Source organism: Mytilus galloprovincialis, chromosome 8 (assembly GCF_965363235.1).
Source record: "Mytilus galloprovincialis chromosome 8, xbMytGall1.hap1.1, whole genome shotgun sequence".
Taxonomy (NCBI): Eukaryota; Metazoa; Mollusca; class Bivalvia; order Mytilida; family Mytilidae; genus Mytilus; species Mytilus galloprovincialis.
Genome location: NC_134845.1, coordinates 64,665,110 through 64,681,835, shown reverse-complemented (window position 1 = coordinate 64,681,835; position 16,726 = coordinate 64,665,110). Strand labels below are relative to the sequence as shown.

General features: G+C 32.7%; 1 long non-coding RNA gene across 1 annotated transcript; it reads right to left on the bottom strand.

The window, feature by feature from the left end:
• Positions 1-6,426: 6,426 nt before the first annotated feature.
• Positions 6,427-10,123, bottom strand: LOC143042380 (uncharacterized). The gene is made up of 3 exons (XR_012967960.1): positions 9,676-10,123; positions 7,465-7,553; positions 6,427-7,026 (listed from the first exon to the last, which is right to left on the bottom strand). It is a non-coding gene; the product is annotated as an uncharacterized LOC143042380 (long non-coding RNA).
• Positions 10,124-16,726: the final 6,603 nt, after the last annotated feature.

The following is a 16,726-nucleotide window of genomic DNA, read 5'->3' as shown; positions in this document are numbered from 1 at the left end:
GTAAATATAATTGTATCATTTTTCAAATTATAACTGTGGCCAAGTTTTTAAAAATATTAAAGAGTGTGATAAACCTTCAGTGCTTTTACCAGCCTTGTCATTTAGTTAACCATTTAATCAAACCCTGTCAAGGCTAAGAAACACTGTAGTTAATTGGAAAAAGAGGCAATGCAAAACATTGCCAATACTAAAATTGATACAGAAAATTAAAGATTGCTCGAACCCCACTTATTCGGGTGTATCGGAAGGGTGATCAGTCCCTAAACTGACAAATTTTTTGTTAAGTTACCACATGATAAAATTGAGAATGAAAATGGAGAATGTGTCAAAGAGACAACAACTCGAACAAAGAGCAGAAAACAGCTCAAGGTCACCAATGGGTCTTCAACACAGCGAGAAAATCCCACACACAGAGGCGGGCTTCAGCTGGCCCCTAAACAAAAATGTGTACTAGTTCAATGAAGATGGACCTCATACTAAACTCCGAAACATATAAATGAATTAAAATTTAAAAAAACATACAAGATTAACAAAGGCCAGATGCTCTTTTTAATACTATATAGATATAACTCAATATGACGCTTTTATTTCACTTCTTACACACAGTCATGTTCTTATTCCAACACAACGCATCTTAATCTAACCCGAATGATTCATTCGGTCTAATCCGCTACTCTACGATGTCTACATACACGCCCGAATCCATAGACAATGAAGAGTTTTTAGTGTGTTGTCCCTAAGATACCAACTATTGTTCGAGTCGAAGCCGAGGGCAATAGTTAGTATCAAAGGGACAACAAACTCGCTATTTCACTCATAACCAGTCATTAAGTGTTGTATTATACGGAACACAACATCTTTTTAAAAAGTTAGCATACACCACAAAAAAAACAAACACCCAAATAGTCACTTTTACATGCACTATATGAACTTTTTGGTTCCTTTTGCCAATGTGGTATTTGTAAATATCTTATTTACTGTAATCAAAACCAGTAATAATTCCCGTGCATATACTATATGCTAGCTAAAATATATTACCGTATACCAAAGCAATCACAGATAATGAAGACGACGTCAGTCCCATACCGTACATTTGTTTTGTTTTAGATATTAACATATATACAGTTTTTCTTTTTCTTTTTTAATTGCTTCTGGTAAGTAATATACATGTAAATTTGAAATTACGACGACAGACACATACAGATTATACCGTTTACGATATTTAAGAGATAACTGTATTGTATTTGAAGCTTTGCGGATGTCCATCGGTAGTTTTACTGTCGCAAATTGAGTTTACCTCCTGGCGACGCGTTGCGGAGACAGGTAAACGGATATTTGTGACAGTAAAACAACCGACGGACACCCACAAAGCTTCAAATACAATACAGTTATCTCTTAAATATCGTAAAAGGGTTATTTGTATCAAATAAATTCAGATTGTTCCCATTGTTACACCAAAAAGAGATTATATTTTACCACTATTACTATTGGAAATCAAATCTATGGAAGATGCTGTTTCTATATATATGCACATGTATAACACTATCATAAAGCCTTAGTTGTTAGAAAGCAAAGGAAAGAGAGTGGTTAAAATTATGAGTGTCAATTTTGAGTTTTTTTCCTTACTGTGTATTGCTACCTTAACCGGGGTTATAGTCTTTGAAAGTAATGATTAGCAAATAGTCTGTGGAATTGAATAGCACAAATATTTCATTCTTTTTATATAGAAAAAACATACTGAAGTATAATAATATACACCTATTGACTGGTTATGAGGGTAATAGCAAGTTTGTTGTCCTTGAGATACCAACTTTTGCTCGAGGCGAAGCCGAGGGCTATAGTTAGTATCAAATTAAGTGTTTTATTATAACGAACAAACCAACTTTCTAAAAAGTCTACACACATCATTTGAAAGAAAAGAAAAATGTCCCATAAACATGCGTCGCAAAGATTTTCTTTTTCTTTTTTAATTGCTTCTGGTAAGTGATATATTAATTTGAAATTACGATAGACACAAACAGATTATACCGTTAACGATTTCAGAGTTTGACGTTGCCAACCACACAAATTTAAGCAAAAAAGTTAATGACGTCATTATTGTCCAATGAAAAATAAGTATGAAAAAGTACGGTAAATATGATTTTAAACTATTAACCGGGGTAATTGTCTTTGAAACTATTGACTGGCAAATAGTCTGTGGAATGAAATAGCATAACTATTTCAAAATTTTTTATATAGAAAAAATAAATTCTTTGATTTCATCACAATTTTAAGTTTGATACACACACCTTTGAATTAGTAATACTGTTTTTCCCATTTTCCATGAAATGTATTTTTTTTTTCAGAAAAGAAATCTGTACCGTGTGTCAAAAAAAGACAACCCAAGTTAAACTGTAAACCGAGTCTAAAAATGTTATGACTGATTGATTGATTGATTGTTGTTGGTTTTACGTCAAGTTGCAAATATTACAATCATGTTAAGGACAAGGACAAATCATCAGTAAATACAACAGACAGGTTCTGCAATAAGGGTCGGTCGGGATGAAGCCAGGGTGGGATATTTGGACTGCCACTGGAAAATGAGGGTTTATTGGTAAGGGTCACCTCAAGACCCTCAATGAATTTTTGCCAGGGTTCTTAACGTGCAAAGAGCGTGGCACTCTACATGATGCATCGGTTTATCGTACCCATTCTGACCGGACGTGGCTGCGTACTTGTACATCCCGCACAGACAAACGAACGCTCCACGTTGGCGAGAGTATCACTGCCGGTCGGAAGAACAGCAAAGTGACCATATTTCTATTCCCAAGTCACCCTTGAAAGTTAATAAAAAAGGGTACGAATACAAGCAACGAATATCAAAGGTCTGTAATAAATACCATATTCCTTTATTTATAAAACAAAAATTAGACATCTATACTATTAAACGAGAAGACCTCATTTTGAGTGTCGCTTCTCTTCCTCCCACAATAAATTCATCGTCATGCCTCTGTGTCCTATAGTTACCATGCATAGTCGCATTTGTCATCCATTCTTATGACAATTAAGTTTGGATTATTTTGGAAGAAAAACGAAAATAAAGGCGTCCGGATATTCATTCCGTCATCAGACCGACTTTTATGTCAGACATGACTACCGGTTTTAACATTGAGAACCAATCGTATGATAGATAACAAAAATGAAAAATAAATCGGCCAATCAGAGTGTCGTCCATATCGTTGTTTTTAGATCGTAATAACCACTACTATTATACCTTGGTTTTAACTTACACAAACATTTTATAAGTACTCGGACGGGGACAGGACAATTATTTTTGCGTTTATCTGCATGTACTGTATACTATGATTAAAATACTATTAAAATATATATAGTCTAATAGACACTCTATATAATATAGCAGTGGTCGCCATGGAGAAGAAACTTAGAATTAATAGTTGATAGAATTTTTTTTAAAATACACTTTAATATTTATAATATGCATACGTATGTTCATAGCAGAGACATAGAATGTAATATTTGTCTCTGTTCATAGTATACATAAACGCGAAAATAATGGAATATAACAGAAAACAAAATGATAACGGACTTTGAAAAAAAGAGAGAGGGCTTAACAATATTGTCCTGTCTCCATGTATCTATATGACTTTTGATATCATTTCTTAAATTCTCCAACCAATCGTATGATAGATAACAAAAATGAAAAATAAATAAGCCAATCAGAGTGTTGTCCATATCGTTGTTTTTAGATCGTAAGAACCACTACAATCATACCTCGATTTTAACTTACACAGACTTTGAAAAAAAGAAAGAGGGCTTAAAAATATTGTCATGTCTCCATTTATCCTATATGACTTTTGATATCATTTCTTAAATTCTCCAGACATAAATATTTTTACAAAAATTCTTCCTAAAAGAGATAACAAACTTTCAACCAAGCGTAAAATGCCCGCGATTTCGCTTTTAAGTCAAACAGGACTTCCGGTTTTAAACTTGCACATAAATTTCATAAGAGTACTCGGGGACAGCACAATAATTATCGGGTCGATAGAGACTCTCTCTATAATATAGCAGTGATCACCTATGAGAAGAAACTTGAAATTGATAGTTAATCGCAAATACTCTTTATTTATAGGATAACGGACTTTGGAAACAAGGGAGAGGGCTGAAACTGTTTCCAAGTGCCTATGCATTTTGATACCTTTTCTGAAATTCTCAAAACATGAACTCTTTTACTGAAATTCTCCAGACACAAAATCTTTTACAAAATTTCTCCCTACAACAGTATACATACTTTCAACCAAGCTCTAAACTCCCGCGATTTCGCGGGTGTGTTCTAGTACATTTTTAATTAAAGAAACAACTGACGATCTTTTTTTTTTAAAGAGGCTAACACACTATTTTTTAGACCAAAATGATTTGTTTTTACATTTATTAGTAGAATATCAAAAGAAACATAACAGAACCACTGACAAAGTTCCCGATTTCAGACAGTCAAATGGATATGTTTTGGGGTTAAACTATCTTTTTGGTATCTCATTCAATAGATCAATCCCAATAATTTGACAAAAGAAAAGTATATACTAGAACATATAACAAAAGTTAGTATAGGAAAAACACTTAACTGTTATATAATTAATAAATTTAAAGTATAATACATAACAAAAAACACAACAATCAAACAAAAAATCGTCCTGAATAACCAACAATCAATCAACCACAAAACTAAACAAAACATGATATTAAACAATATTATACTGTATCATAGCCACTGAAAGCAAGTACAAAATATATAAGCAGCTTATATTTCTATTTTAGTGCCTATCTACCTTAAAACAATCTGTTGTACAAAGTACTTATAAATTGAGATATTGCTTTCCACCATGGGAACTTCATTGCTCTGGACGTTTTGAAATCAAGTGCTGGATTTTGTTACCACAAAATACTAAAAACCTTTACAAAATTATGTCTTTGATACAAAGAATTGTATTTGAAATCTGGTTGTTCTTTTTAATAGGAGGCAGGGGTTACCTTTAAAAGATGACGCAGTCCGCATTGCGAATTTTATTTTCAATGTATTGTTGTCAATATTCTTTTTGGTAATCAGATATATGAAATTTGCGGGAAATCGTATGTTTGTTTGTTGCTTCGCATCACGGTGCGGAGCTATTAGTTTCAGTCGAAATACACGCCATCTTGAATAAATTACTTATCACGTGTAGATTCTGATTGGTCGCATTATGATGCGGCTGAGATACAGCAACAGCTATTGTCTTAAATGAGATAAAGAATTACAGACTTTTCTCGTACAGGATAAGACATCAAATGCCGGAAAATTAACTATGTGTATTTCAGTTCCGATCAACTGTCATTAATTCATGTTCGTTTTATTGTGCATACATTTCACAGATAAATTTATTATTGAAATATCAATTATTAATACGTGTTTATTTGCTTTGTTTCTCTGCAATTTGCACGATTTGCTTGTTAAACAATGTTCCTATACAATGTTTACAAAAATGCATTATCTGTATTTTATAACTTCTGACAATCTAGGCACACCTCCAGAAAGGCACACCTCAAGAGTCGTTTCTATTTATTAATAATAATTGTTTTAATTTTCAACAAGAATTTTAATTTTTTTAAAAGCATGGGTGTATAACGCACACTCTTTTAAAGTACATCCATTTTATATCAATCAATGTCTAAAAATACCACATTTCCAATACTAATTCAACAACCACATGCACATATATTACCTTTAATAAGGGGAAAGCGAAGCAGTCCATAGATTTGTTAGAACAGAGAGCAGAATAAAAAAGGAAAAAACCAATTTTCCTCTTTTTTCACTCTAATTTCTGACAAGTGCAATTAGAGGCAAAAATAGGACCAGAACGTAATAAATTTATTCTATAACCAATGTATTTGAGTAAAAATCATGAAAAACAAAGACAATTCTGTTATATTAGTATTTATTTGATACATTTCAAAATAAATTTATACTGAATTCTACACTTTACTGTCCATTTTCATTTAACTCTCCGTAAATGATGCAACTTAGAATAAATTTATTCTAAATGCATGGTGCTTTCTGTATTTAATCATTTATAAAATAAATTTATTATAAAGAGCCTTGATATTATTATCAGTTAGAGAAAATCATAGAATAAATTTATTCTACATTTAATGTCATTTATGATTATAACAATATTTAAAATAAATTTATTTTGAAAGTCCAGTAATCTGTATGGCGAGGCTGTGATACAGAATAAATTTATTTCACATTTAATGTCATTTATGATTATAATAATATATAAAATAAATTTATTTTGAAAGTAATGTAATCTGTATGGTGAGGTTGAGACACAGAATAAATTTATTCTATGTTCAATGTGATTTTTTATGATATATAAAATAAATGTATTTTGATAGTACAGTAATTATGTTAAGGTTGAGACACAGAATAAATTTATTCTGGTTATAAAAATATGTAAAATTTGTTTAGGAAAAAATATACTGATCTGTATGATTACATTAGGCTACATAGAATAATTTTATTTTAAACCAGCAGTGTTTTTCATAATATGTTCAAATAATAAATTTACCTTGACAATACATTTAGGTCATAAAAAATGTGTTCCTATAAAATTTTCCATCTTTCATGTCTATTTAATGACATATAACATTCATAAAAATGTATATTATTTGAAGTTGCGATCTGACTGTTTTTAAACCCAACTTAAGACAATACTTATATCTGCTATCAACAATGCAAAAGGACACTCCCTTGAAATATGAAAATATCAATTTCTTTAGCTGATTTTGTTATATGGGACTGAATAGAATTACTGTGCAGCAATTTTAAAAAACAAAATATCAACATATAAATGTAAATAAACAGATAAGAAATAGTAAAAGTTCAACAGATTTTTCTAAAATTGAAAATAAATCTGTTTTTTAAAACATGTCTCTCTCTGTAGATGTACGTGCTATGAATTGTTCTTTTTCTTGCTTCTGGATAGGCCTGATCTGAAAGAAGTAACGACAAATTCAAAACAATTTCAAACATTTTTAGTTATCATACCAAAATTTATTATATTTGATGAAGAAACTGTCTGTCTTTCTTTTAATTATGATGTCTATTTTGTTTATATAATATTATTCACTCTCTTAATTGTCATTAATAACAGTCTTGCTCCGTGTTGAAGTCCGTACTTTGACCTATGATGATTTACTTTTATAAATTGTGACTTGGATAGAGAGTTGTCTCATTGGCACCCATACCACATCTTCTTATATATATATATATTGCCTCTGGATACAGCAAGATAAAGATGGCTATGCTATGCACTTGAACAGCAATTGTTGAATTTTTATACAATAAAGGGATTAACGTACAGTAACTCATTAAACTTTTACAATTTAAAAGTCAACACTCTATCAAATTAAAAACTCATTATTGCATACCTAATCTCCATCTTCAGAAACACTGTATAAGTCAGGACTGAATAACAATCTAATCTTTTTTGCTGGTGTTTCATAACATTTTTCTCACTCTACAAGAAATATTTGAAGTTAAAATGCAGGAACACTTACTCTGTTATTGTTTTTCTTCAGGCATATTTCTTTATTTTTTAACAGGATTGGCATGAATCGTTCCCAACTTCCTGAATATGCATGTAATATTTGCCATTGCACATTCAGCCAGTCATGATCAATCAATCAATCAATCATAGAGTCTTAAAACAGATGAATGTTTCATGCCTAGGAGACAGCGAACTGAAGACACAAATTACAATTAAAAACAGGTTTCATTAAGTTTTAAACAAAACACAGGACTGGTGTTGACAATACTTTTACATACCGCATTCAACATACCAGAAAACAAGTAAGACATGTTTCAAAAAGAATAGCAACTTCCTCAGGTAAAAGTATAAGTAATGTACCCAACACATTCCCCACTTCAACAAAATATCCATTTTCCTCTCAAAATGTTAAAGATGCGCCTTCGGCACTCTGATACAAAAATATATTGAAATTTAGGTACATGTACTTTTGTCAACACTTTACACATTTTATTACCAAAATATGAGTGCAAATGTCTCGCCTTTTTCTTACTTATCAAAAACCTTAACCTGCAGCGGGACAGACGGAAGGACGAACAAACGAACGAACACACAGATTCGCAGACTGGAAAACACAATGCCAAAAAATGGGGCATGAAATTTATTGTTGAAATTGAAAGTAGTGAGTTGGCAAAAAAGAAAGTAGGGTAGGGATAAGAGGGAATCAGGACTTTTTCGGGACCTCGGGATTTGGGGATTGACCCTTGCGGGATCCGGGAATATATTTTTCGATTTCGGGATATGAATTTCTTTAAATTCTGCATCTCGGGATTTCATGTTTTTAAGCCCGGGATTTCGGGATCAGGACCCCTCCGACCACCCCTCAAATTAGCCTTAGTCGGTCAGTCATATATACAAGATTCATATCCTACCATTGGCATGTTAATAATGCCCTCAAAAGAAAAAGCACTGATGAATTGTCATAGAAGCATATTTTATTAGACTAATATGGTCTAAATATAAGCAGTTACATTTATTTCATGTTTGGAGCGGTGCAAAGTTTACCAAAAGATGCATTGTAGCAAAGGAGAAGAATAATTGTGGTCTGAGACCAGAGACACAAAAACTATTGAATTTAACAGAAAAGAAACAAATATCAGACTTTGAAAAAAGGGAGAGGGCTTTTGATACCTTTTTATGAAATTCTCCATACATAATATCTTTTTAATACAAAAAATCATCCCAGTTCACAAGCTGTATATGACCGCGATTTTGTGGGTGTGTTCTGGTGTTGCTAATAGTACCTGAGAATCAGATCTTAATACAACATCTTATCATCAAACAATTAGGTTAAGGTCATGTTAACCCCGACAGATAGACATGACACCACAGTTGTCATGGTTGTTCCATACACTACATATTATTGACCTATTGCTTATAATGCCCGAAAAATTGACCCAACCACACAACTAAAAATTGTCCAATGAACCATAAAAATGAGGTCGCAGTCAATTGAGAACTGTCAGACGGGTTGCAATACCTACTATAATAATGTCTCGCATACAGGCGTCGGAGAAAGAAAAAAACCATCACTGCACAACAGACATCAAAGTTTCATATAAACCTCTGAAGAAAGAGATACCTTTCTGAGAAAAATTATCTTTTTCCAAATAGGACCCATTAATTTGTATTCATGCTTGACTATATTTCTTCCAGAGTTTAATAGTTAATACACATGATATACACATGATATATATCATGTGTATGCTACACTTTTACCATTATATATTATTTATGAAAAATTCACTGTTGTCTAAGTGTGTATACATTTTCCTCGAGATAAAATGTATATTATTTACCATTTAAAATTCCTTGCAGTCAGAATTAATACATTTTTTGCCCATAACAAGTATAAATTTGATGACCATTCAGGCATTCATTTGAGAAGAGAGATTCGACTGAGGTGTGTCTTTTCAAAGAGTTTCGTTTAGTTCGAAAAGGACATCGGTGGTCTACTAAAAAAGTGCATAGTTAAGAAAATTTGTCAACAGAAGGCATGACAGGCTTATAGGATCTATGTTAATATTTATAAATACATAAAATAGATACTTACAGACTTTTGTTGTCTATCCTGATATGTTCCTGGTGCCGTTTCAACCACGACAAATACAATACACAAATGGATATTGAATCGTCGCTCCTAATCTTTGAATATCTTTCCTCCATGTACTAACTCGAATAATTCAGCGCCCCTATCCACTACTTTCTCGAGGAAATGGTTAATGGAGTGATCGAAGTGATCGTAATATAACGACTGGATTATTCGGGTTATCCATGTACTGACAAATATATTAAAATACACGCTGTGGATTTATTATGTAATTTCCGTCGTTTGTTTGTCATTATCTATCGTGCGAAATTTTACATTCGAATGTTTATAATTTATTAGGGTTTATATGATCACGATGGGCACAGTATGTGGTCATTAAAATATGATATGGGTAATTAGCATATCATATGATAACAAATCTTGTTCGAAGAAACTTTAGAATCGTAAGATTTTATATTACAATTCTCTTTTTCGTTTAGTTAGGTTAGAATATCTCACAATAACCTCCTTGCTAAAATTAAAAATCATTTACGTTATTAAAAAAAAATCGAAGTTTGGAATATACCAATATGTTTTGTAAAGGAACATTTTTTTCATAGAAAAACAAACTGAAAGAATATTGGGTATCAATCCGTGACAGAAAATGAATATAACCACATTAAAAAAAACACATTAAAAAATTAAGCAAAGGAACAGCGCTGTAAATAAAGGCAACAGTAGTATACCGCTGTTCAAAACTCATAAATCCATGGACAAAAAACAAAATCGGGATAACAAACTAAAACCGAGGGAAACGCATTAAATATAAGAGGAGAACAACGACATAACACTAAAATGTAACACATATAGACAAAATCCCACGAGAATAACAAATATAACATATATATATAACATCAAAACCAAATACATGAATTTGGGATAGACAAGTACCGTGACACGTCTTATCGCAATGTGAATTTACACTCAAAAATAAGAGAAAACAAACGACACAACGTTATAATGTAATACACACAGAAACGAACTATAATATAACAATGACCATATTCCTGACTTGGTACAGGGCATTTTTAAAGGAAAAAATGGTGGGTTGAACCTGGTTTTGTGGCATGCCAAACCTCGCACTTTTATGGCCATATGAAATATAACATCAAAATGACAACACAGGACTACAATATAAATAAATTGGAGAACACAATTGACAAAGAATCACACGAACAACAGCCAACAAAAGGCAACAAGTTTAAAATTTTAATACGCCAGAAGTGTATTTTGTCCACACAAGACCTATGTGTGACGCACAGATACAAAAGTTTGAAAGCCGAAACGAGTACAAAGTTGAACAGCATCGAGGACCAAAAGATCAAAAAGGTTGTGCCAAAAACGGCAAGGGTTTTCCGTTAAGTTACCAGAAAATCCCTATAATTTAGAGTAATTTATACTTTTGCAAACAGTAAATTTAATAAAATGAATATTCAAAAGATGTACATGATAAAGCTGAAGTATTAACTAATTACAGGAAACAACTGAAATACATTTACATAACCAGACATTTGAAACACAAAAGTAGACACATCCGAATACGTTTAAACCTCTACGCCAAGTGACGTCCTATTTGAAACTGAAAAATGACGAAAAAATGACGTCATTAGAATTAGTAAAACAGAGCATCAAAAAATGAAAAATGACGAAAAAATGACGTCATTAGAATTAGGATTAATTTAAGATTATATATTTGAACTAAATACTGATATTGCATTTAATAACAAAGCACATTTTAATTCTTATTAATATAAAACTGAGGTAGCAATTAACTATATTATAAAACTATGTCAGGTTTGTTATGAATCTAACTTCAAACGTAAAATATCGTACTGATTACTTTGAACGAAATCAAATCTGATAAATGAAGGCGGTGATTAATTTTCTTTACCATAACACAGAAATATAATAGAAAAGACGTCAACACATTTGACAAAATCCGATGAGAATAACAAATATAACATTAAACATTTAAACTAAATACATGAATTTGGGATGTATAAGTACCGTACCACGTCTTATAGTAATGTGAGTTCACACTCGGCAAAACAGTCACAATCGGGAATAAGTCACGTTTGGTAATTAAAAGATTAGACGACATTATGACAAAACACAATCTACCATGTGGTAAAAATGTCCTTAGCTAGTTTGGTCAACGAAACATCGTATGGATCCACCAAATCGTGATGGTGTCCATAAAATTTACGGAGTGTCAATTTTAATCTGTCCTCCTCATAACTTTGTTGGAGCAGTTTCTGCGTAAGGAGCACACTCCTGTATATGAAGTCCGTATAGTGTGAACAAGCACGTGAATAACGTATCAATTGTGATATGTAAACACCATACGAAGGGGCAGAGGGTATGTTACTGCTAAGAAATGGGAAATTGATAATTGGGAAGTTGAAATCGTCCCGTTTATCATAGATTTTCGTGTGAAGTCGTCCATCTACGTCAATATTGAGGAAAAGATCAAGGTATGAAGCAGTCCTTCTAGTATCAGTGGTATCCTTAATTTCAAGTTCACTTGGATATATGAGATGTAAGTATTGGCTGAAATATGGGTTATTCAATGATAGAACATCATCAATATATCGGAAAGTAAAATTAAAGAATTTCGCAAGGTGCTTTTTCTTTTTGTCTTTTAGAAGGTTCTGAATGAATTCTGCTTCATACGAGTACAAAAACAAATCAGCCAGCAGGGGTGCACAATTAGTACCCATTGGAATACCGACTGTCTGTTGAAATATAAATCCTCCAAACTCAACAAATATATTGTCGATCAAAAAGTCCAGCATTTTGATAATATCATCTTCTGTATATTTTCTGGGAGATTCAGTGTGATTTTTCACAAAATATGAATTATTGTAACCCAAAACAAGAAATTTGTATCTACGATTTCCATTTTTATAGAAAAAGCTCTGTTTTATGAGATGGTGTAGTCGATCTTTCAACTGAGCATGGGGAATAGTAGTATATAGCGTAGAAAAATCAAAAGTTTTTATGTTGCTGCAAAATTGCAAAGATTGTGATTGAAGGTTAAGCAGTAGATCTTTCGAATTTTTGAGAATCCACATCTGGTTAACACCACTGGTAGAATATATCTCCTCACAATATTTTTGAAGCCCATCTTTAACTGTCGAAAGAATAGTAGTCAGTACTTTAGAAAGATGTTTGGTTGAACATTTTGAAGACCCAGCTATGTATCGTTCTTTATATGGAGTTTTGTGTAATTTGGGTATCCAGTATAATGAAGGCAAGTTTTCTTCGTTTTCTTTGATGTTGATACCAAAAGAAAGAAGGACAGATTTATGATTTTGTAAAATTTCGTCCTTGGTAAATGATGTTAAAGAATATGTAGGATTACCAGTAGTTTTATCAATTCCAAGCTCTGTAGTGAGACATTGCAAATAATGTTTTTTACATATGAAGACAATATTATTGGAGGCTTTATCTGCTGGAACAACGACATATTTGTCATGCAAAGAGGATAAAGCATCCACAACCTCCGGATTCTTGAAAGGGTTAGAAACTTTAGTACTCATATTACATCGTAGTTTTTGTATGCGCCTCTGAATGCATGATCGAATAGCTTTGATCCATTCAGACAAAGTATCCAGTTCTGGTTCGTCTGGTTCGCGCTTTACCCATTTTCTTGCATAGTCCTCAACTGCATCCATCAGTAACTTGAAATTCTTTTTCCAGTTGATGGGCTGGGGGATTCTATATTTTGGTCCCTTGGCTAACAACTCTCTTAGTTGTTCATTGGTAACGATGCCAAGGTCTCCAGTAATAATATGACCAGCTGGACTGTAATTGTATTGTGACGATGCACATGAGCAATCCGGAGGCTTGGATTTTGTATCTTTGAGGTTAAAAGCCTCTAAAACTCTCTTGTGGTTGAAAATCTTGGATGCAATAGACTTGGTGTAAGTATAAGAAATAACAGGTGTAGCTTTATTTTTGAAGTAATCAGGTATAGTTTTTTGTACAGATTTTTGATGGAAAATATTGCTAATATTTATAGCATCTAAACCTTTATTGGCGAATTCTACCTTAAAAAAATAACGTTTTTCCTCACTATTGGATGTAGTCGATACGGGTTTGAATAGTCTATGGTTAGCAATGTCCATGATAATTGCAACTAATCTATACAAAACAGAACGAGAATCAGTAACGGAAGTATTTTGGGCATCTTGAAATAGTAAAGAAAGTTTTGACAATGGAATGGAGTATAATTTAGTTCTAATAAGATGAATTCCTAAAGGTTTTTGAACAGACGTTAATAGACTATCAATTGTCACGGTGTGTACAGCAGGTGGTATATATTTTCTGTGACCATGACTTCTATTTCGTCGAGCAGAAGTATTAAACAATTGTAATGTATTGACAGTACTACACCTGGGACTAGACAAAATACCTACACCATCAATTTTGTCATTGCATCCATAGGGAATGGCTGTTCCCAACTCTCTTATCCAAAAGTCTTCTCTTTGTAAACGATATGGTGTACTCAATATGGGGTCATTTGTTGGATGATATATTTTCTCTATAATCCGGACTTTCATTGAAACAAAAGAATGGTCGGGCTGATTGAAATGTTTATAGAGAAATTTGTTGTTATTAGGATCATTTACATTAGACCGATGATCATTCATCCTAAAATTGAGTCTTTGTCGAGTTTCCCCGACGTAGATCAATCCACAAAGAGTACATTCAATACCGTATACAATATTGGAAGCAGTGCAATTCAAATCCTCATGACTATGTGTATTGTAATTTTTGGTGGTTAAATTACTTTGAAAGTGGGTATCAGTTATAAGTATATCACAGGTTTTACAATTTTTACGGTTACATTTGGAAATAGAGCAATATTGATGGTTGTCATTGAAATCTAAAATATCTGAAAGTTGAACAGTACACGGCCGAATATATTCAAACTTGTCTGAATTTTTATAGTATAATGAGGATTCAGAAGACTGCACGTGTGTCATTTTCATAACATCATTTAAGATGATCCTTGGGACACCTGATAAAATCGGTGTTGTTGTGTCCTTGACAACAGCCGATTGACACCTTTTTATCCTGGGCGTCGTATCATCCAGTATAATATTTTTTGTTCTACTAGTTTTCATGCTGTTAGGCTACCGGACTGGTAGAATCCTCGGGGACAGATTGTCCACCAGCAGAGATTCCGGTCCGGTGGTGATAAATAAAGGCAACAGTAGTATACCGCTGTTCAAAACTCATAAATCCATGGACAAAAAACAAAATCGGGATAACAAACTAAAACCGAGGGAAACGCATTAAATATAAGAGGAGAACAACGACATAACACTAAAATGTAACACATATAGACAAAATCCCACGAGAATAACAAATATAACATATATATATAACATCAAAACCAAATACATGAATTTGGGATAGACAAGTACCGTGACACGTCTTATCGCAATGTGAATTTACACTCAAAAATAAGAGAAAACAAACGACACAACGTTATAATGTAATACACACAGAAACGAACTATAATATAACAATGACCATATTCCTGACTTGGTACAGGGCATTTTTAAAGGAAAAAATGGTGGGTTGAACCTGGTTTTGTGGCATGCCAAACCTCGCACTTTTATGGCCATATGAAATATAACATCAAAATGACAACACAGGACTACAATATAAATAAATTGGAGAACACAATTGACAAAGAATCACACGAACAACAGCCAACAAAAGGCAACAAGTTTAAAATTTTAATACGCCAGAAGTGTATTTTGTCCACACAAGACCTATGTGTGACGCACAGATACAAAAGTTTGAAAGCCGAAACGAGTACAAAGTTGAACAGCATCGAGGACCAAAAGATCAAAAAGGTTGTGCCAAAAACGGCAAGGGTTTTCCGTTAAGTTACCAGAAAATCCCTATAATTTAGAGTAATTTATACTTTTGCAAACAGTAAATTTAATAAAATGAATATTCAAAAGATGTACATGATAAAGCTGAAGTATTAACTAATTACAGGAAACAACTGAAATACATTTACATAACCAGACATTTGAAACACAAAAGTAGACACATCCGAATACGTTTAAACCTCTACGCCAAGTGACGTCCTATTTGAAACTGAAAAATGACGAAAAAATGACGTCATTAGAATTAGTAAAACAGAGCATCAAAAAATGAAAAATGACGAAAAAATGACGTCATTAGAATTAGGATTAATTTAAGATTATATATTTGAACTAAATACTGATATTGCATTTAATAACAAAGCACATTTTAATTCTTATTAATATAAAACTGAGGTAGCAATTAACTATATTATAAAACTATGTCAGGTTTGTTATGAATCTAACTTCAAACGTAAAATATCGTACTGATTACTTTGAACGAAATCAAATCTGATAAATGAAGGCGGTGATTAATTTTCTTTACCATAACACAGAAATATAATAGAAAAGACGTCAACACATTTGACAAAATCCGATGAGAATAACAAATATAACATTAAACATTTAAACTAAATACATGAATTTGGGATGTATAAGTACCGTACCACGTCTTATAGTAATGTGAGTTCACACTCGGCAAAACAGTCACAATCGGGAATAAGTCACGTTTGGTAATTAAAAGATTAGACGACATTATGACAAAACACAATCTACCATGTGGTAAAAATGTCCTTAGCTAGTTTGGTCAACGAAACATCGTATGGATCCACCAAATCGTGATGGTGTCCATAAAATTTACGGAGTGTCAATTTTAATCTGTCCTCCTCATAACTTTGTTGGAGCAGTTTCTGCGTAAGGAGCACACTCCTGTATATGAAGTCCGTATAGTGTGAACAAGCACGTGAATAACGTATCAATTGTGATATGTAAACACCATACGAAGGGGCAGAGGGTATGTAAGTCACATTAAACCTTCAACGTGGAACGAAAAGTATCTCACAGCACTGCACGTGTAAGACGACCACTAGCAACAGCCAGAGCGAAATAGTTTGCCAAAAAAAAAT